Below are 19,249 nucleotides of genomic sequence, written 5' to 3'. Positions count from 1 at the left end.
TCTAGCATTTTATTCAACTAGGGGAACCAAATGCTACTATTATTTAACTCTGTAATCATATGATCATACAACTCCAAAGCCCACTGATAGTCCTAGAAGGACTTGGATAGGCAAGTCTCTCACATATAGTACTGAGACTTTCCTGGACAGAGGAACATCCTTTCCTACGTGCCTCTCTTCTGACTAACAGAACCTGTCCCCTTTTGCCAACCGTAGCTACTGTCCGTCCAGACTGACACACCACCCAGTGGGTGCATCACTTTCCACCGGCTGCCACTTTGACAGGTGGAGAGATGGAGGGGTTTATTCGTGGTGTGAAGAAAGTGCTGCTTGGTGCTTGACTGATAACAGCTTCTGAGGATAACGCAAATTTAATGGTGAAAACAACTTAAAAACTAGATTAGGGGCATCTGAAAACAGACTTTAAAATGTGGCACAGAATAGCCTGGCTTTGGTTTCCAACCATGTCACTTTTCAAGTAAGTGTATAACTGTATCCCAGTTGAACAATTAAATATTTAGCACTCAAACGTGGTTTTGTAATGGGGAGAGTTTAATTTGTTTCAGTTACCTGTAGAAATAATGCTAATCTACAGATCAGTTGCCCTCGTTTGAATAATGTGCATGTTTAACACAGCAAAACGCATGTGTCTAAACTTAGCTTGCAATGTTGAAGCAACTTATTAAGCCAGACAGATATTTGACATATATTTGGTATCTTAGATGTATACAGCTGATAACTAAAGTTTATCATACTAATTCTATTTAGTTAAATGTGCAGTTTTTCCAGCAGAAACACAAAGAATATTAGTATCATGTCTGAACAAACTACCTGTAATTACTTCCTGTCAAAACTGACGTAAAAGCAACGGGAAATAAGTTAACTCTCTTAATTCTTTGATATTTGATGTTCCATTGTCTGATGCAAGAAAAAAAAAAAGGACATGATTTACTACTACCATAATCTTATTTTTGTAGCGCAGAAATTACTTCACAATTACATAACCATGTCCTTTGCACACTTTGGTGTCTTTTGTTTGTAAATCATCTCAAGGGAATCCACTAAGCTGCTACTGGCAGTCAGAGAGGCAGGAATTTTATGTAGTTTTCGTGACAAGCTCTTTCCCAAAAGTGCTCTGTTTCATGGTCAGTTCCTGGTAGCAATCTCATTTGATAAACATCCTCCATGTGTTTTGGACCTCCTTGTCCATAAAATGTTACTCCAGTAGTCTTCTGTGGCCTTGCTGTGGATAAGAGGCTTAGGGAATGCTTTATATATATTAGAGTAAAATCTCTAGTCTCTTTTCTCCCCCTGTGAAGACAGAGTCCAGTCATCTCCAGGATAGCCAGTAAGTATAATAGGATATTTCATTTCTTTCTGTTATCCTAGCTGAGCAGACAGTATGTTACCAGACAATGAAATGGTGAAATATAATAAAATGCTACAGAATTGTTAAGAAAGTTGCAGATCCAGAGCAAGAATTTGAGTCTGCTCCAACCTCCCTAACTCTAAGTCTGTAGGTGTAAACCTGAGAGCAGAATTTGGTTACTTTATTAAACCAGGAGTTACAGGAAGTCAATTGGCTTTTCCCATCCCACAGACTGTTTATGAAACATCAGGGGGAGCAAAGAGAGAAAAGTACTCCTTCAGCTTGTGAACAGAAGCAATAAACCTGGAAATTTAGGTTTATATTTTTAGATTAAAATTTGTTGTGGGCATAAAATACTCCCCCAGGAAGTTGGTTCACAAGTGGGAACCATGATATCAGATGTAATAATGACATATTGGACCATCTCTTGTATTAATTCAGAAGAGTTGAAGTTTTACAACTTCTTCACATAGGACAGTTGAGTGTTAAAGCTCTAAACATGGTGGAGGCAGTATGAAAGCCTGTTGCACACTAAATGCACTCAGCAGCTTGAGAAGTAGTGTGTAGTTGGGCCAGCAGTATGTATCGTTTACTTTGTAAAATAGGCAGTTTGATCAGTAGACCTGCTGGATGATCAGAAAAAAAGAGTAGACGTGCCAAATAAGTGAAGAATATAGTTGAATCGGATGTGTTAAGCAGTAATGAATGAGAGCAACATGCTGTTAGTGTGTTCATCACCAGTCTTTAATGACACATCATAACTATTTTCCCACCATTTGCGTGTAGAGTGTTAATGGCATACATTCAGAAGCAGCTCAAAAAGAAACAATTAAATTACATCATTTCCTCTTGTACTGTTCTTTAGAGTTGTTTTATACATTAATCAGACAAATAGTAATGTGAAAGTGGTAAAGCAGAAGATAAGTTAGCTGTCCAAATAGATTCATCAAACACATGCATTTAAAAAGGGTTATGGTAAATTTGTTACACTCACATCAGGCAACGAATGTTATATAGTGTGCTTAAAAGTGGTTTTTTAGATTAAGAAATGTGTTATATAATTGAAAATGTAATTCACCAGTGATGGATCATCAATAGCTAAAGCCAAGCAAGGGTTAGGGCTGCCACATCAAGTTAGATATCAAATCTAGGGGTGGCAAGATCATGGTGTCCCCCAAAAAGAACTTTTGGAGGGAGAGGGTTTGGGGAGCAGAAGGGCTAGTCTTCCCAAACCCATTTTTACAAAATGCTGCAGTGTTTGATTTCAGATAAGGTCTGATCTTGGATAAACTGCAAGTAAACTGAGTTATGCAATTATATCAAATCAGACTGGCAGGTTACATATGCACATAAAATATCAGGTTGCATGATAAGCTGTGTGAAAAGAGCATCAGCCTGGGTCTTGAATTGCTTGAAAAGAAAGGGTATTTTACATCACAGCAGGTTAAAACTCTAGGGTTCTGGAGCACCATTAGCATAATCTGTTTACTGTCTAGCCAGGTGATTGTTGCTCCTGGATAGGCCTAAGCGAAGTGAACATTTTGAAAGCATAAAGGGGCACTCAGTGGCAAGAAGGGAGGAATCCTGAAGTTACTTGGGACCAAATGAATATTAAGAAATCCTTCTCAGCAGGGTGGAGTGAGGAGGTAGCCTTGAATCTTAATAACTCCCCAAGAAGGGTGTCAGTAGTACAAAAAGAAGGATTCCCGAAGCTAGGCTCCCTGTATCCTTTGGGATACAAGCTGTGCAAAAGGATCGAACCTCTGAACTTCTGTGTTAAGAATCTAACAGCATATTGGCTGGATAGAGGGGAAGTAGAAGAAACTTCTGGTCTTGCAATAAGTAGATTTTGTATGGTTCCCTCCCATTTCTATTCCTCTGTCTGTAAATGCTTTGTATGTAATTCAGTTATCTGTTTGGGATTTTGTATAAACAACCTTGCTACTTGTTCTTAAATAACCTGGATTATAATGACTTCAAGACACCTAACTAATATCAAAGTATTCTGCCCTTTACAGGCATGGTAAACTTTAAACTGGGGTGTTGGACTATTTTCGTAATGTGCCCTCCCCACTCCCCTCCAATATCCCTCTAAGGCATCCAAAGGATAACCAAGTGTACCTCCGTTAAGGTGCATGGTCTACTGTAGAGATAACAATTCAGAGCTGTGGGTCAAAGAAACATCTTTGGATTGGCAGCATTAGCCAAGAAGTTCCTTGGTATACATTAAGATAGTGGGGCCTGTGCAACTAGTAATACTTAACGTTTCCTATCACTGAATTTTGGCAGCTTTCTGCTCAGTGTGTCAGCTGCTATGAATGGTATTCCATAACATATAGGAATATGGGCTGTATTATAGGGAAAGGATACATTGACTTATATCTGTCATCCACCTTTGCAAAAGGGGAGGTGGGAGCAGAAAGCTTTTTGACACTGCCAATTCCTTCAGGCACCTGACTCAAGTGACACTTGATTCATTTCCATTTTGCCTCTCTTCAGGTCAAACTTTTTATTTTCTTCTATTAAAGCAGTGAACATGTAATCACGTGCATTTTCCACCTCTTAAATCTTGTCTGACACTGATTCTGACCCTTTGGTTTTAATTACCCTGAGACAATCTTGAACTACATTTAAAAACACTCTGTGAAGCAAGCCCATGCTGTACATCTTAATTGTATTTTTCAAACTGCGGATTCCTGCTGTCCAGTCTTCAGATATACTTGAACTGCATCCTGAAATAGAGGTCTGTAGTTAACACCCACCTCCTCATCCTCCTCCAAAGTCTTTTTACAGAGCAGTATCTCTAGTTAATAAGAACACAATTCCAGTTCAGATGTGGAGTAGCTAGTAGACCGCTACCGCTTCAATCCTCTCAGGAAAGAAGTGAGGGCAAGGCAGTGCCTCTGGTTAAAGGCATTAGTTGTTCACTTTGTGCCTTTCTTCTATTATGATTTTCAAACATGTACGCATCAGTATAACCAAATTAGGCTCACAAGCAATTAGATTAGCAGAAACTCGTGGCTTTTTATGCCTGTATCTGTCTTGCCTCGGCCAAGAAGAATCAGTGTTATAATTCCATTCGGATAAAGGATGCTCACCACCTCCTCAACAATTTGTTCGCTGTTGTCTCTATTGGTATGCATTTCCATACCCTTCTCCAATTTCTCCTCACTGGTTGCTAGCTGTGGAGGAAAACAGCAAGAGGCAGGACTAATGGGAGAGTTAAATTAACCCACTTTCACACTCCACCTTTAGTACATCTGCACCTGAATAAAAGTCTTCAGTAGCCAGAATGAAGAATAGAAGATAAAAATTGTAGCTCATGAGAGGCAAACCTGTGACTGACTCCTCAGATAAAGGACATTGCAGGTGTCCCCGCAATGATGCTCTAAGTCCATTTCCTTCGTTACTGTAGGGGAATGTCAGACCTAACGCTACCCGATCCATATCTCTTTGGTGTAATTATTGGCTTAACCTTAGACCTTCCTCTCTCATACAAAAGAAGAAAGCACCTTGGCTTTGCAGAGATGGGGTGGAAATCCTCTACAGTGAAGCACTACTCCTGTTTCTGACAGAAGAAACCTCATGCAGATAGTGGAATTAAGCTAGTCTAAAAATACAACTTCCAGCATCTTTTCTTTAACAGAGAAAGACAGATCACTGCTGGAATTAAAAACCCAGCTTTACTGCCTGAAAGTTTTTTTATTTTTCCTGTATTTCATTCTGTGTCCAAAAATTCACCTGAAAAACTCAGACCTTTAACAGCCTGCTGTGATGACCATAATAAAAGCAAATTTGGGGTTTTTCAATGCTAAATGAATAAAATTACTATTTCTTCTCTTTATTCTTGAAGTGTTAGGTAAGTTATTGTTAACCCAACTCACTGTGTTTGAAAACATTAAATCATTGTCCCCCATAAGTAAATGGAAACCATCCCAAAGAATTCACAGGACACTGCAACATGAAAAAAAAAGCAATAATTATTGTTATAGTGTACATTTGTATATTCTGGGGAATGCTGCAGGCAGTGTTCTTGTGTTTCCTAAAGTAATTATAAATACTTAAAGGGTATGTTGGAGGGGTTTGGGTTTTTTAATGTTGCAGTTTTAAATTTGCAAAATCTCTTTGGCGTGTGGCTTAGAGTTGAATGTACAACTAAATGTTCCAAGTCAGGAAATAGAAGAAAATGCCATCATTAATTTTAGTTAACATGCAACTATTGAGAGGAATCCTGAAACAAACCAGTTACTCCTACAACAGATACCCCACTCTGGAAAGAGCATGGTAATTTATGCTTGACAATACAAAGTTAAGTGCGGGTATTTTTCGGATTTATACCAGATAAATTGAGAGGCTATCATTTATTTTCAGGTTATTGACCATTAATCTATCTGGTAAAACCTCAACCTTCTAATAAAAACACTGATCATATGAGAAGTGTCAATCAATGGAGACAGAGTCTATTAACAAGCTGAATGCTGTGTACCTAATTAGGTTTGGCTGAGCTAACTGCTTTCTGAACATGTCTTCCTGTGCTTCAGCTAGAAAGCCATCCTCAGGGCACAGCTAGTTTTCTATTCCTGCTGTGCTGCCTTAATCTAGTAAACTTCTACCTCTAAACTCATTAAAATATTTTATTTCCTTAATTATAAGATGCTTGCTCCATTCTTCTGCAAGATCATTTACCCTGATTCCATCTCTGCATTCAAAGTTTTTAGATTTGGGCATATTCTAAGCATTAGTGAAACAGAATCAGAATCCATTTTGACTGTGAGTAAGTGGAGAGATCTGATCGCTGGAAAAGGAGCTGTGCCAGTTTGAGCTAAAGCCAGTAAGATATTCTTGTAAGCCTTCAGACATTGCTGGAGTAGAGATGACTTAGATATGGAAAAGGTGTTTGTCCAGATTAATAGTTTTTCCTATCAGAATTATTATAAACTGCCTTGAAGACATTAAGCATAGAATTACAATAGTTAGACCCAGTTCTATTTTCACCTAAATTCAAGGGAGCATTAGGTTTTGGATTTAGCTAACATGATAACATCATGCAGTCTAGCTAGGAAAGTGGCACTGGGCTTTGATTCTTGGTATCAGCAGAGTCTTTGAGTATTATAATCTAGGTGTTTTGGTCTTCTGTAAATGGTCATGACTTTACTTTCTATGCTGCATAACTTGGTTTAAAATTCATTTTAAAGATTCCCATAAAAACTTACAAAGGTCAGACTAAAACGGCATAGTCAGTCAAATGTGAGGCAGCTTCAAATAGTCTGCTGTCCAACTTTAAGTCTACTGTCATGGCTCAGAAGTTCTATGAAACCAGTATCAATGGTTTCTGTTTAGTGTGGTGCACCGCTAGTTCAAGCAAGAAAACTGAGTAGCTGAAAACTAATAGTTATCTAATATTTTTAATCTTAAAAATTAGGAGGGAAAGATGACCAAAAGAACTGGCTAAACAATGTTGTATTTAGCCTTGCAAAGATGAATGAACAGAGTGCTGCTATTACTTTCCCCACATTCTCATGAAATCTCAGAGAACACATTGGTGGTTCAGGCTTTGTGTGTCTTGGGAAAAACAAAGAAAAAAGGTATTACATTTGAGTTTCTAAGTAGTGTTTTGTTTGTAAAACAAAGTGCCTTTTCTGGTAATAGGCACTACTCCAATTCCAGCACTGGAGCTGAAATTACATGTGTTACAATTACAATTTGGCATAAATTTATATGGTGCCAGTCAGCAGCTTTAAATGGAGGGTTTGCTTCCTATAAATCTAGAACAAAGATTTTGGTGGATTTGAAATTTAGCAAAATGTTAACATAAACAGAATAATGATAAGAAAATTATGTAAACCTCTGCAAAAATATAAATACCCATGCTTTTGGATATATCACAATCTCCCTCTGTATCTAGTTCATATTATTTATTCTCTTATATGTATCCTTTTACTTAGAGTGGTATCATTTTTTGTTTATTTTACTTTGAACTTTTAGGGGAAGGGGCCTGTGCTTAATTTATTTGTAGAGAATAGGCTAGTACATGAGGCTCAATGTGTTTGGAGCCTCAACCACTGCTGCCTTGACAATATGTGTGGTAGCAGCTTCATTGTCCTGCTACCCTTGCCGATTCCAGTTAGACTTTTCCTACAGCTGATCTACAGGACTGGTCCCCGAAACAGCAATGAAAAAATTCTACAAGGTGGCAAAACAAGACCAACTGGCTTCTAAATTTTAATGTTTTAACTAAATCCCCTCAGCACAGAAATAAAAAGTTTTTTCTTCACACAGAATTGTCATTATGAGTAAACTGGACTTAATTATTATAGGCTAATAATACGAACATGAGCAAATGAAGGCAAAGCAAAGAGGCAATGTATTAAGGCAGACAGCACATAATTTCTGGAATATCTATGCTGCATACTTTTCTGCAACAACTTCTGGCAGTTGAAAGCAATTAAACACCTTGCTGCTTACAATGAAATATACTTGGAAATTTTCTATGATGGCTTAAAGAAACTAAAAGTTAAAACAATTTTCTTGAAGGGGTGAGAGGGAAGGGAGCCTTTCTTCTTGTGCAAAGATCTCTATGGGAAAGAAAGCAAGCCATGCTATTTAATGATAGCTGTGCATTACCGTTTAATTATAGATGTTGGCTTTATCTTTTATATTTTTCTCTTCCATTGTCATTAAAAAAATCTCTGTTGAAACTGAAACCTGAGGAACAAGACTAACTTTGAAGTTTAATCCAGAGTTTACTGAAGTGAGCATATTAATTTTAGTAGGTTTTGCATCAGCCATTTGGTATACTGCATTTCTCATAGAGCCGCAAAATATTTGGGAGATGTATACATACACTTCTCCGCATACTAGAGAGGCCTAAATGTTACTATCAAATAGAGAAAGAAACAATGTCATCTTGGTTCATACTGAAATCAGTGTGTATGAAGCATTTAATAAAAAAGCAGATTTGTTATGTTGTTATGGTGGTTGTTATGGTGTCACATACCTGGCAGAAATCAAGATTTTTTTTAATTTTGTTTTTATTTGTTGGTCATGTGTATGCAATGTACCTAAAAAAGAAATAACAGGGCTTGCAAAATGCCTGGCTTCTAGCGTCTAGGACTTTTCCACAAACAGCAGAATCTGGAAAAGATCTAAATGCTTGGTAGCCTCCACAGCAGGAAATATTCCCCCCTGCCCCCCTCCCCCAAACCCCCATCGTTCACACGCACACCAACTTCATGTCTTGCCATGCTCTATAACAAATGCTCTTGTCCTAATTTGGTGTATGGTCACGACCACATTTTTCAGTAATGATTGTGACATGCAAAGGACATGATTCAGCAAGACCCTAAAGCATGTGCCTCACTTGTAGCACATTTACATTCCCATTGATTTGAGAGGAGCTACTAAGCAACTGAACTGAGGTAAATACTTGCCTGTGTAAATCCAGCAATATGTTTTAAACTCTTCAATTGGAGCCTGATAAAGGGTAAGTACCGTGTTCCTTTGTAAACTTGTTTTATCATCATTTTCAGGGGAAAAATTAAACCAAACAGACTTCCTTTAAGTTCACTAGGTGACTACTGGAAATGATTGCTTCAGGGTAATAGAAACCAAATAATCTTTTTTCAACATTCTCTTGGAACTCCACCAGCCACAAGCACAATGGGGGGTGGAGGGAGGAAAGCCTTACATCCTATTGTCTCCACAGGACTCACTGTTCCCTACTGAACATCAGTGTCAATTTTTCCAAGGGCTTACAGATTTGTCAGATAGAAAGCATCTTTCTGCCAAAGATAATGTATGTCTTTTGAGTGTATGGGTAAAGAAGAAAATTGTGTCACTCACATGTGGCTTGCTGTTTTTTAAACACTTCAGTAATCATTCCTACCTTGCAGTTTGTGGATGCTTTGCAGTACTTAAGACTAAATTGTATTAAATCCTAACTTCAAACATCTCAACAAAGTAGTATTGCTATAGGTATCTTAAAATGATGCACAACATTTTTTGCATCTTTTTTAAAAACCAGCGTTAAAATAAGTTCTCTAAAAAAGCTCTAGAGGTCAGCTTTTTTTGTGGGAGTTTTCTGGTGTCTGGTTTTGCTCCTCCTAGAACATGACAAAGTGAAACTAAAGGAAAATATTTTTTGCCTCCTCTCTGAATTTATATTAACAACATGCTTTTTTCCAAAAACAGAGGAGAGTTTCAAGACCATATAAATATTATTGCTAAATTTTAAACCCCTGAAAATAAAGTCAGGCTAAAGCAAAAAAAGTCCATTGAGGAGAAGCTGTTTTTATTAGGGCATTAACTTCAGCGGTCAGCGGCACTGTGAAAGGCCGTTCCAGTCTATGTTTCTTATGCAAGAATCAAATAGGAAAGTGTTCTCAAGCTGCCTCTTCCTGTATGATATTGAAGGAAAACTGTTTAAAAACTTAATTCTGGGAAGATTATTTCTCATCAGTATCTCAGGAACAGAATGCATATATATTCTATGTCCTCTACATCACCAGGGCATGGCTGTCTGAGAGAGATGCTATGTAAAATAACAGTCGGCGGTTACAGACTTCAAAGGCCTGCAGTGAGAAGAGTGACCATGCAACGAAGAGAGGTAGATAGCTTAAGTTTTACATCTGAGCCCTTATCAGCAACAGATTTGTTTTTCTTATTGATTCCTCTGTACTTGTCACTATTCAGTTACAATTCCAGCTTGGCAAGTGCTGCCACAGAGGAACCATCAGCACTAGTTTAAGTACTATGTTTCCTAACCCTCAAAAAAAAACTTCAAATGACAATTTGGTAACGTCCTAATACCAACATGACTTTTCTGGAGCTGCATTGGTGATAGCAGTAGGAGGAATTGGAGGACAGAAGAAAAAGACATAGAAGGAAGACCACTTCAGAGGAGGAAATCTATTTCAGAGCATCTCCCAGATTGAATATGTTTGGATTTGTAGCATTTCAAGGCAATGGTCTATTGCGAACATCACTGTCCCTATCTTGCACACACGTCACCACCGGCACAGACAACAAATGCATATTTCTTCCACCACTATTAAAGAGAGAGACTGGTTTGGGGGAAAACAAAACAAAATGCACACACAACCAGGAGCCTGCTGTCGATCATTTCTCCTACTCTTCTATTACACTAAGATATTTTGGTGTCATAGACCATACAAAAAAAAATTTAAAAAAAATCCACCCGTAAGCCCCACCCCAGCACAACTTATTGAATACAGAAATAGTATGCTGCTCTTCTCTGCTCTACCTAAAGAGTGGACGAGTTGTTTACATTGGCAAATCTTTTCCAGCTGCCTCAACAGCTGGAAACTCAACAGATTAGGCTCTGTTGAAGTATACACTGTCAGAAAAGGACATGGCAGTGCTGTCCCCAGAAGGAACAGAATTGCTGGCCTGGTTTTCTACAAATGGAAACAAGAATGTCTGTCTCTCTGGGGCCTCTGCACAGATAAGACCATAAAATTAAGTCATGCTGGGGAAAAAGAAGGTGGGCTCCTTTTGCTAAGATTCTTGAAAATACAAACTACTGCTTTAAGAAGACTGAATCATCTCTGAAAAGGTTTCTGTGGCCAAGTAATTTTCACTACATCTGTCAGACTTTAGGAAAGCAGATTTTCTGAGGACAAGAGAGCAGAGTTGTGCATTGTCTTTATTTAGATGGCATTATAACCCAAAATGGCTGGGTGACCTTGCTGGTGGTTCCAGCCAAAGGGCTGAACATGAGCCATAGCAAGACAGAAAGCTGTGGGATACCTGAGGAAGAACGGCTCTGGGTGCAATGAATAGACAGAGATGTTTTGGGGCAATTCCATCTGCTTCTGCCAAATTCTCAAAGTCTTGTTATTTCCTCCTCACTCAGCTTTCTGAACGATTGCTGATCAGGTTATATTAGCATGAAGACTGACTCTCTGTCTTTTGCCCTCAGGAGATCATTGACTTTTGAAATGAATGCTGTTTGCAGTGCAACACAAGTGGCACAAAAAAAAAAAAAAAAAAAGTTGCAGTAATTTTAATGCACCACATCTTCCCCTGCAAAAATCACTTTTTTGTGCTTTAGTTTTAATTGTAATACAAAACTTATCAGCAATAACGTCTGAAAAATAGCCTACTGCTGCTTCGCTATTCGCACTGAGGCTTGTACACTGCACACATCTCAGTGCTCAACAGTTAAAATTTTTGTGCAGCAATTTGAAGTATCCTCCTGTGACAATAGCAGCTCTGGTTTTAGAATTACTAGAGCAGTACCATAATATTGGTTTTACTAGCTCAAGGTTCAATTTCAATATGATAATAAATAAACCCCCCTGTTCAAACAGCTCCTTAAAAATACAGTAGTTTAAAAAAGAAACTGCATAGATAGCAATTATTCTTGCTGAGGGAAGTGACTATAGGCCATACAGTCTCTCCCTCCTGTAAATGAGGAAAAGAAGAGAGAAATTACAAGAACCAGAAACTGATGTCCTGAATGATGAAGTTGGCACTCAACATTGTGTAAGTGGACTGATCTGTTCTGTAATGTGTGCGTGCTGCTCTTAAGAAGGGAGTGCGGGCAGCAGTTTCGGTCGTGTCATGGTTGGCAGTTCATTTTCTGATTCACTGCCGTTTAGAAGCTGCATAACCAAGTCTATTTTTGTCTAATTAGTGACAGCTGTGATACTAACAGTATCTTCTGCGATAATGGGGCCAAAATTGGTATACTTCTCTTAGGGTAAGAAGTACAGATTACATTAAAACTGAAGCCCCCTAGAAAAAACAGCAATGAATTCTTGTCATTCTTATGCTACGAATTTGACACACCCTGTAATATAAGTAATGTTATCCCAGAATTACACTGTCCAAACTAAGTACTTTTCAGTCATTTGAGATAAACTTAAGTAAAACTCTGTGAGCTGATTTGGGGGTGAGAATTTCCCATAATCTGGCCTCTGTTTCACATGGGAATTGGGCAATGAGCCAGCCCAGCCCAGGTGCATGTGAGCCAGAGAGCCGCAAGCAGTCTCTTTTCAAGTAACTGGCTTGTCTAAAATATTCTTATTCCAAGCTTCCTTGCAAATTATTAGTAAGTATTGACTTTAGTTGTAGCTTCTATTTGGTTTTAAGAAACAATGTCTTGAAGTTCATGTGTACAATTTTCTTCTTTTCATTATATATATTGATTTGCTAAAGTATATTATGTTGTGCTTCAGAAACTTATTCTCAGAATTCTAGTGAACTGGAAATTTGATAGATTACAGGCTTTCAAACTTCAGATTTCACTTGCAATTAATCGAGTGGATTTCTCTCCCATATATTTAACATTTAATCAATAGAAAAGTAATCCTGAAAACGTGAATGAAATTACAGTGTTTACCCAGCTACAAAGACTTATACTAAACTACCTGCAAAGAACAGAGAAAGATGATTCTCTGAAGTAAATGCTGTTCAAAGTAAGGCTATGATTCCAACAACTGTGTTAAGGTACTAGGTTTAGGTAACTACATAAGTGGTCTGATAGCCAAAAGCTACTGTGAGGCTGTTTTGAGTGAGAACCACTAGCCACTCACTTTAATATATGAACAGGGCAAAGCACATTCATGGGTCATTTTTTTTCTTTTAAGAAATAGCTAAGAAACCTCAGCAGTAACTTATACTGAAAAACTATTCAGAAGTTATACAGATACACTCTTCACATATTTAGAGAAAGCCACCTGTTGGAAGCAGTTTCACAAGCAGACATTTATTGAGAGATGGCACCATGATTAAATGAAAAAATAAATCAGTTCACTCCCAAGACCTTGAATTTTGCCCCTACCTGTCCAAAAGGCAGTAGTGTTTGTTTTCTTTTTCAATTAATTTTCAGCCTTAAATTACGTCACTGCATGCTTGTGGAGCATTTTGGTATACATTCAATAATGTAAACCTGTTATAAAGAAGAGCTTTTGCTGTTCAACATTTTATTTTAAATATTCTTGGAATGCTCTGCTTTACCAACAAAAGGCATGAATTCAAACTCATATATTTTTCTTGGAGAAATCCACAATAATTTTATTAGAGCTACCATAGAGGCTCATCTGAGTTATATACCCTTCATATAGATGGGAATGAATTTTCAGTTATATTTAGAAAGTGAGAGGTAAGTGATAGAAGAAGATAAGGTTATCTGACAGGGGTGGAAAGACGTAAAAAGTGTGAGTGAAATCAAGCATTTTCAAACATAACTTTTTTCTTTTTTTTTTTTTTTGGCCTTCCCAATTTCAGTGATGACAAAACTGGCAAACTTCAAGTCTCAGACTGGTTTTCTTCCCCTGACTTTGACAGTCTGTTAGTTATCTCAGCAACGTTAGTCCAACCCAACCATTGCAGAAATGGCTGTATTTTCTCTCTGCTTGTTTACTGGCATTCCCACCCTTGAGTCTTCTCAGAGCTCTCTCAGTGCTCTAGTACCTGCCAAATACATCACCTGACACTTCAGCAAAGATACATGACCACATGCCCTCTTCACAAGCAGTCTCACTAGTCCCGTGCTTGCTTAAGGAAATGCTTCAAAACTTCTCTTCCTTTTCTAAAGTATAATGGGATTTATTCATCACTATTACTCTGTTCTTCTGCTGCTATAGTTTGCTCTCAGTAGAGTTAACTGCTGGTTTACAGCAACAGGCATCAAGTGAGGTTGCTAAGTCATGCAGCTGAAAAATAGCAATGAAACAGGCCTCCCTGTTTCTCTGCCTCTCTTCCCAGCTTCTAGCTGTGCAACATCCACATGGCCTGTCTCTCCATGTAATTTCACTGGTATTCATCTCTGATTTTCACTTTTCTTGTCATTTAGATCATATTCTATGTGTCCCTATGCTTAATCTTTTTGTATATCAGCTGAAGTTTACTCTCTTCTTTGTAGCTGTTTATGCTTAAATTCACAATCCTACTTGTGTCATTAAAACTGTAATTACCATCCAACTGTGCAAAGCATTTTGGGGCAGCAACACGGAAAATAAAGCTGCAGCACCTAGTAGTACTGTCAAATGATTGTAGTTAAAGATTTGGAAATCGGTGTGTTTCCTAATGTCATTCATACTCCTCCTGGTGCCTTCTTATTTATTTTCTGTAGAAATGGGTGATTTTAACATGCCTTTACATCATGGAATACAGGTGGAACAAATACAAAAATGTAAATTATGGGGTAAAAACACAACAACTTCAGTGCATGCCAGACTTTCAAAGCCAAGGTCATGTACTTTTAACATTCATGGCACCCTGAAGGCCACCACCCTAATGCTCCCTCCAATTCCCATTTATGTAATTATCAGGCATGGAAGGATAAACGCAGCTAAGTTTAAGTTAACTCTTTCCCTAAACTGTGGGCCAGTCATCAATGATTCTGATTTTGAGAGCCTTTTTGTTGATTTTAGATTTTGCTGCTGGTACAGTTGATTTAAAGAAAAGCAAACAAAACACCCATTTCATAATTTGCTTTATTTCTGCAAACAATATCTTTGTTTTCACTGCCAGTGCATCTTCTTGTTTCCTGTCTTCTCTGTAGGTGTCCCTTTGAGGCTTTGGATCCATGATAAAGAAGGGATGAGGCTGTATGACATCCCTGCCCATTCATTCAAGCTTAAGTTACTGAAGCGTGTCCACAGTAGCTCATATTGGCTCCCCTTTCCACTGGTGAAATTTCATAGATGATTAGTCCCTCCTGAGGTGTTCAAAACAGGTAGCCAGTAACTTAAGGATGTCTTGGCTTCCTGATTCTGCCAGCTGACAATGAAGGAATTTAAGTTTAAAACTTGTCATTTCCACTTCCATGTGCAACAGAGGTGAAAGAAATGGGGAACTTCACCCCAAGCTGCCTACTAAAATCCAGCTTTAGAAGAGCTAAGCTTGTATTACTCAGCTAAGTCTAGGTCATTTATAGGCTGCCAATCACCAAACTAGTGGTTAAAATTTGGCAGGGACTGACATAAAAGATACTGACCTTCATTTTCTTACTTTAATCTGCTCATTGATTCTTTCAAATAATGTTGGGGACAGTATCATTAAATTTTTCCATTCCGTTTGAGAAGAGGGCATAAAACAAATTCCTCAGCATCTAAAGGGATTACATTAAAGTCAATATTTCCTCTTTGGTCAGGTGGGTCAGTTTTGGAATCGATCCAGTTTGCTTTCATAAGTGTAAGCCTTTAGAGGAATTTTCAGTTTACCCCACCCATCCAGCTAGCACAGCTTTGTTTAATGTTTTGAACCCTGCTTGGCTCCAGCAGAGAATGTCCTGTATTTATTGATACAGAGCTCTTCTATGGATATGACCATAAGTTCTTTGTGCTCAGCAATGTCACCCCAGTCATGTGCTGAAGGAAGGAACGGACTGGTCTTTCCCTCCCATCATATCCTTTGGTATGAAGATGAGATCTTTCTGCAATCAGTGTGTACAGAAAAGATGTCTAATGCAAACAGGTGTTTTCAACAGGCAGGAAGGAAGGGAGACAAATACATAAACCCGAATCTGCAAGAGAGGAAGAAGGCTGTGACACACTGTCCTTACTTTCTAATATCTTCCATTACGAATCTTATCCCAGCCCTGCTACCAGCAGATCCCATGTATCTTGGATCCAATGAAAGGGCTTTTGGCTGCTTTAGACAGTAGGACTGGCAAGTTATGTTTAAAACAAATAATAACAAAACAAAGGGAGAGTCATTTAATAAAGTTTGCCCAGCAAGAGCTTTCCTGTGGATAAGCTATACTAGCATTTGCTAGCTTTGCAAAATTAACCAAATGTCTACGAGTCATATTGGCTTTTTTCCATATTGCAGAAAAAAGCTTTGTGTGGATTAAATACTTCACTTGTTGCTGCAGCATCACACCCTTTTGCTTATGGCCTTTGATAGTTGTGTAACCTTAAGTCTAGAGCCAATAAAAAAGGTTTTAATTTTTTTCACTAAAAATGTCACCTTGTGTTTAAAAACAAAACCAAAAAGCCTAGCCCTCTCCCACAAAGAAACCAACTCAAAAGCTTCTGAAACAAAGACCTTTAAAATCTGTATCTTGTTCTGGCATGTTAAAAAAAAATAAAAATAATAATTATGGGCTTCTGTTTAAACTAATTTCCTGCCAGTATTTACACTAGTACCACATTTAAAATTATGCAGACTGTGTCACTGACATCAATACTTTTGCTTCAAAACCTACACATAAGTACATGTTTATATACTGTCCAAACAGAGGGATATGTACATGTTGTTGTAAGAGAATAAGGGTAAGAATTGTTTTTAAAAACAAACCAAAAAAACTCAGATGGATTTCCCTTTTTGTCCTACCTTTTGCGTAAAGAACCTTTCAAATTATACATTCTAGTTGGTGCAAAACTGGTCAGATCTACTTTGAATTATCATTGGAATTTTTCCAGTTGAAACTAATTAGAACTAACTGAACAAATCTGCCAAGCAAAGGCTTAAACAAGATCACCCAGTTTAGCAGGAATGTGAAAAAAGCATATATAGTCTCTACTAAAAGTACCATTTTTACACACAGCCTTGGAGTTAAATAAACTTGGGCTTTAAATTCATTGCAAACAAGTCAGGTAGTCCTGAGGCAGTGAAATCCCCCAGAAGACATCACTGCCTATTTCCAAGCATGACCTTTAAACACAGAATCGCTTCTTGCTTGCAGTGATACTTAAGCTCACCCTGATGCTTAAACACCTTCACTTATGTCCTTGCCATAAGCAAAGTTTCTGCTGCTTCAGTGCCCAATTTCTGTGCCTTCATATAGCCTGGGAATGAGCATGTATCAAACTACTGAATAGTGGAAGTACAAGTAAATCTGTACAATACAACTAATGACATTCAGTTATATAATAAGTACATCAGTAAATTCAAAGCAGAAGAGACAACTGTCAACAGGTTGTATTTTGAGATCCAGATTAGGAATGAATGTAATGAAAGAAAATGTATTCTATATGATTCCTTGATATTTCACTTCAGCAGCTCTTGTTAGTGCACTTCTGAGCAAAGCCCCCTGTAGTAAAGCTCTTTCACTCCTAACGAATTTGGTAAAATCTGTCTGCTTGGCAAGTTGTCATTGACAATAGCTGTGCCCTGTTAGCCGTTCTCTACCTCCTCAAGGTTAATTCTGCCACTTGCTATCTCCATGAATCTCTTCAGCAAGCTGAATAATACTTGTTGGCCATTGTCAACTAGGAAATGGCATTTCTGAGTTTTATTCAGGCTCTCAGAATAAGTAAAAGGCAAGGACAGAAGCTCGAAAAATGTTTTAAAGAACAGGAAAGAAAATATATGTGTAACATATACACCACAAACCCAGCTATGCTGGCATTCAAACTACCCTAAATGCTGATTAAATCTTTGGACAAGATGATTCACATAAAGGAGGAAGTTGATGTTTCAAGCCATTATCTTGGCTTTTTCTTGAGACAGCAATATTTCAAAAGTAAGAAAATTAAGTTGGGTTCTTCAATCAAAAAAGTTGAATTTGCCAGAGGGGTACAAAACTTAATTTTGGCAACAAATAGTGACATTTTCCTCCCATTTAAAAGCAGAAGATGTGTGCACACCTTCAACTACTAGTTTTCTAAATTAATTTCTCCCAGTTAAAATATTTTTCAGTATTATTGTTCCTAATCTCCAAAGAATACTCACAAGACTCTTGCTTCTGCTTACAGTCAGAGGCAGTATCAGGATACGACAACTAAACCCATGTGCAAAATTACTAACTGGGTGTAAGAACACAAGTGGAGCAAAACCTAAATTCTCCTTTTTTTTCTTTTTTTTTTCCTTTTCTTTTCTTTTTTTTTATTAATAGCGAGGGAAAAGTTGCTTCTAAACAAACTACTTTTGTGTATGCATGTCAACCTTAAAGAACTCGGCGTATAAGATCTATCAACCTCTGTCCAATCTCACACATCTACTCTTTAGGCCTGTATCTCACAACTGAAGCACAACACTACATCCTGTCTCTTCCGTTACCATTTTCTGTGCCAACACAGCTAGTTGACCTGAACTAGGGCCTGCTGACCAAATGCATCAGGTCCACAGGGTACTGGAAAGAGGTCAGAGCACTGTACTGGAGCTGGAGATGTGCCTCTAGACAGGACCCCACCTTGAGATGAGGCTGCTGGAAGCTAGTCTGCTTTTGCAGCATTATACTCCAAGCCCTTTTATATTGGTAGGATATATTCCCTTCCTGCAGCCCAATGTATGAGCATGTACTGTGCAGTGTTACTCAGCAAGTAAGTGCCCCGTGAAAGGGGGGGGGGAAGACAGTTCTGCTCTAGAAGTATAGTAACATAGCGTTCTGTTTGAAGCTTGAAAAGTCAGTCTGGATTTGTTGCATGCATTTGTGTTATCTCAAGCTATCAGCACTCTTGCGGTGCTGGCTACCCTGCTCTGTTGTACCAGCTTCCCTGCAGCATGGAAAGTTGTTCCACATGCTTTACAGGGCAGGATACTTCCCAGCTGCATGCTTTTCATAGTAATGCCTGATTTAATAGTTTTTGTTCTGGGTTTCTGAAACTGAGGTATAGAAACTCGTACTTTCTTTAAGTATTGATGTGTAAGCAGTTCTTGTACTAAAATATATGGTTAAAACTACAGAGAAGTAACCTAACTGCAGGATACAATGTACAACTATAGGGAAAATATTCTAGATACAACCAAGCTTTTCAATGTATCAAGAGAAAGCCATCAGCAGACTAACTGGGAAGGTTATAGCCTAACTCAGAGTACAAATGAGGCTCTCATTTCTTAACAGGAAAGGATGATCTATCTCATAGTGCTGGCAAGCCTATTAGTGGTCCCTTCTGGCTTTAAAACACACAGACATGTGTAAGAGTGTGTAACAGCTGGAGAGGAGGAGGACTTCTCCTGCATAGA

At 38.2% G+C, this 19,249-nt stretch overlaps 1 protein-coding gene across 3 annotated transcripts in view; it reads left to right on the top strand.

The window, feature by feature from the left end:
• Nucleotides 1-19,249, top strand: part of SLC39A10 (solute carrier family 39 member 10) — a 93,858-nt gene that overhangs the window by 27,339 nt on the left and 47,270 nt on the right. The window contains exon 1 of one of the 3 annotated variants that reach the window (XM_069781862.1): nt 8,681-8,787. The exons of 1 other annotated variant lie outside the window; for it this stretch is intronic. The gene's annotated coding sequence lies outside the window, so the exon portion shown is untranslated. Of the gene's footprint in view, nt 1-8,680; nt 8,853-19,249 lie in introns of those variants that run through there. One more of the 3 variants, XM_069781860.1, reaches the window with a different exon arrangement.

This window comes from Haliaeetus albicilla, chromosome 4 (assembly GCF_947461875.1).
Source record: "Haliaeetus albicilla chromosome 4, bHalAlb1.1, whole genome shotgun sequence".
NCBI lineage: Eukaryota > Metazoa > Chordata > Aves > Accipitriformes > Accipitridae > Haliaeetus > Haliaeetus albicilla.
The sequence above is the reverse complement of the archived record's forward strand: the minus strand, read 5'-3'. Positions and strand labels throughout refer to the sequence as shown.